The sequence below is a fragment of the Aplysia californica genome, unplaced genomic scaffold (assembly GCF_000002075.1).
Source record: "Aplysia californica isolate F4 #8 unplaced genomic scaffold, AplCal3.0 scaffold00255, whole genome shotgun sequence".
Classification (NCBI taxonomy): domain Eukaryota; kingdom Metazoa; phylum Mollusca; class Gastropoda; order Aplysiida; family Aplysiidae; genus Aplysia; species Aplysia californica.
In genome coordinates, this window is record NW_004797525.1 from 774,380 (window position 1) to 778,419 (window position 4,040).

The following is a 4,040-nucleotide window of genomic DNA, read 5'->3' on the forward strand; positions in this document are numbered from 1 at the left end:
CCCTCCTCTAGGCCCCTGACTCTTTCTGCAGCCTTTATACTGCTTCTCCTTGGCTCATTCTTACTGCTGTCTTTCAGCCACACCCCTGATCTTATGGTAGGTCAGATCCAACACCTAGCCTTCTCGGACAAGAGCAAAAAATCCCCGAAGTCCCTTGTGCGAGTCACGTACGTTAAAGATCCCTCGGTGGTCCAAAATCGATAAGAGTAGCCTTCGGCCGCCACCCGGGCAAAGTTCAAAATGTCCTACCAACTGAAGCTGTTCAGTGTGTCCCGCGCGCCCATGAGACCTTATGCAGTTGTGAACGCGCGTAAATAAAAGCAACAAAAAAAAAACCCAAAACCAACAAAAAACCAACAATGAGACCTACAATATTTGGCATATTATTGCGTTTCGTTATGTACTGCAGAAACCTAACATAAAAAAGATAATTTAATTGTAAGTACCTTTTTCCGTAGTTGATGTGGAACAGATTCTAACTAGACAACAGCTTCTCAGTCAGACTATTAGGACACAGGACCCAGTTGACAGTTTCAAGTACACACGCCTCCAATACTTTATAGAAATTATAGAAATAAGTAAGCGTTTAATGTAGTAGATCTATCCTTTTGGTATTTCCCCGTTAACGAAGCATTCGCACTAGGTGTACCCTAAGTTGAAACATCAGAAAAATCAACTTTTTATCCTGTATTGCCCAGAGGCATAATTACAAAATGCTTGATAACTATAGAACCACGGTTCTATTAGATTATGCAACACGCAGAACACACTGTCTTATCACAACCAAAGATAATCGACAGGTTTGCTAAACTCACACAAAATGTATGACCCCTGAACTGAACGTTTTCTTTGTTTTATATTCTGTAGCGACCGACAAAATCATGTTCCTGTCGTGGTTACATCGACATTGATGGGATAAGAATCATTCCTCTAATCATTAAAACGAAGCTCTGTTTGAAGCAGCTACATTACTCACTATCCCAGCCAAAATTAATTTTTATATATTCTTCTAAATAAACTTCTATTGCACATCGAATCTCCGGGGTATGCTGTGGGTTTTTTTAAAACATTAAGACAAAGTCTGTGTTTCGATCGACATATCTCTTTGTGTACAGTCTGACACCTCGGAGATCTGAGGACAAGAACAAATTGGGTAGCGTCGTGGCGAAATGAGGTGCTCGTCAAAATAATAATAATGAAACCGACATTTTTTTTCCCCCATTGGATAATGTTTTTTCGATTTTTGTTTATTTATTTATTTTTTGGCTCAACACCTTTTATATTCATTTATAAACATATTTTTATAAAAGATGTAAATTTGCAAGTTTCCAAGGACACCCAAACTTTGGAAATCATCAAACTTTGGTGGGCATTTTCTCACTATTTTTGCCTTTGATACAAGGCGAACCCACCTAGCTCCGTCAATTGCATGTATCTGGACCACTCTTCTTTTACACACAAGACAAAGGAACAAGCTTTAAATACTCAAAACAATGACGAGTGCTTGATTCCACCGCGTAGCTGCATTATTTTAGATCAGAGTTTTTGCCAGACCTATTTCCAATTCGGCAAAATTTGTGACAATTTGTGAACCCTTTTCAACAAAGAATTATCTGGAAACTGTAGGCTTCTATCAAATTACGATTTATTTACAGGATAGACCTGTTGAGTGGAATATCTGTAGTAAAATGAATTAAAGATAGTAATAATAATTATACGCACCCTCGTTATAGAGCAGTGAATCTTTCTTGTTGAAAAGTTCTTAAATTAGGTTTTTTTCACTAACGAGATGTTTACTATGTTGTTATCTAGAATGTATCTTCCAAAATTGCACACCCCCAGCGTTCGCTAGCTTTAATTATAATTGATGTGTCTTTTTGTACGTCTGATGTCACGGAATGTTTAATCATTAGAGATGACTCAGCTATTAGATCACAAAACTCTTTATCAGGGCTCGTGTTTTCTTATTTTTACTAATATAGCTTAAGGGGCATGGTTGTTTTCCAACGTGCTGCCTTTCTGGGAGTGAGATAAGAAATGTATACCGTAGAGCATTTTATTCCTCAGCCAAAAGTCAGATTTTTTAAAGAAATCTTCATGATCAGCTGCTTATGGCAGATGCTATCGGATTAAGGGAAGACAGGTATGCTTTTTTCAAAATCTGTTATACACAGTCTTAGCAATCATTTAAGGGCATTATATGACGTTGGGGGTCTTGTACATTATTCAGGTGGTCAGATGTACTTTAATTATGCGCTGCGGGCAAATTTTTACACTTTTGGGTGTCACGACCCCCTATAAAGCGGTATTTTAGTGCAGGCGTAATTTTCTTATCTATAAAGCTACAGAGTTAATATTTTCATAGAATAAACTCAATATAGTTAGTTGCAATCTGTTAGAGGATTTTTTTAATATCGTGTATAATGAGCGAGATATCCTGGATTTTAACACATGACTTGCTAAAACACCGAAATTTTCCTTAAAATCACTCCCTCTGATGCATATAGAAACTAGTAATATCAATAATATTTCATAAATAAAAAAAGCCTCTAACGGGTTGCAACTACGCCAATTGCCCACACTGAGGCCAAATTTCAAGGGAATCCTATTAACAGCCTCCGAAATCTCGCTGCATTAAAACCCCATACCCCTATCGTGTTTCAGAGAAAACGCAAAAAAACGCAACGCAAAATAAAAAAATGCGTTCGCATTGTTGTTACTTTTTTACAAAGGCAGACAGATCAATGTAACGTTCGTCTTTTTCCATTATCTACCACTGCACTATACTGATCACCCAGTTTGGAATGGATCTATGTAAAATGAAATAAGAATACAGTTCGGAATGATGAGATAATAATACCATTTGTTTCTAGAGAATAGCACAAGGAAAGGGGAACAAAGTTATCCCAAAGCCTGAAACAGGGCAATCATAGTCATACTTTGTCAGAATAGTAAAGCGATAAGATAAACATTTTAAAACACTGAAGTGCATTTCTGAACAGGGGGGATTTTCAGGATAAGATGTGTGTAAGTTGTGAGGTGTATTTTTTTCTTCCTAAAATCTAATTATTTCATCTTGAACTTCCACACAAAAGTAACCGGCTTTGACTCTAGACAGCGGTATCACTGAAACCAAACAAGAAGCCTCACTTCTTTTAGCTGAGGTAGGTGACTGGTAACATATCCGATAATGCCGACAGTTTAAACTTAAAATCCTATTCAGGTCCGATCACTTGTGCATAATTCGTATTGATTAGCAAAGCATTTTGCATTGCAAGCTGAAGACACGAGTTCGCTTTCGTATCAGAAAGATGATTTCATCGAGTATCTCCGCACTTGCTGTAACTTTTGGAACGAAAGAGCGTCCTAAAGTCTCGACAGCAGTGATAAAAGTAGGATGTCCAGCAGGAGTGGGACTGTCAGTGTCAGACAGGCATGGTCTATCATATTTTGGGTAAGAGCAAGCTTTTTTGTAAATAGTCTGTCTGTATGTTGCATTTTGGACGTTTACTCATTGTTGACACGTGAGGAACACATTGTGTTGTGGAATAAAAACAGTACCTTTTGCTAGTCACCAATAGTGCATATAACAAGCTGCATTAAAAAATATATAATGACTAGAATGTAGAGGATTATGGATTGTTAACAAGAAAAAGAGAAACAGTGAACCTCGCGTTGAATGCAGCCAATCTGTCGAGTCCAACGCCCAAGATTTTCGGCCCACAAAGCATTTCAGACGCATGTGCCAAGCTACCATGGCAAATCTTGGCTTATTTTTGGGATCCTTTTGACTTTTTTAATCAAAACCTCTTTACATGCTATAGACAGATACTTTCCGAAATTTTTGGCCCAAATTTACCACGACCTAGGTTAAGCATTCGACACTGGTGAACATGTCTATCATCAGCTATATTTGTTTCCCGAACTTGATCAGTAATATATGAAAATAGGTAAAATCGTCCAGTAACACATACTGAGATAACACCAAATCTCTCTCTCTCTCTCTCTCTCTCTCTCTCTCTCTCTCTCTCTCTCTCTCT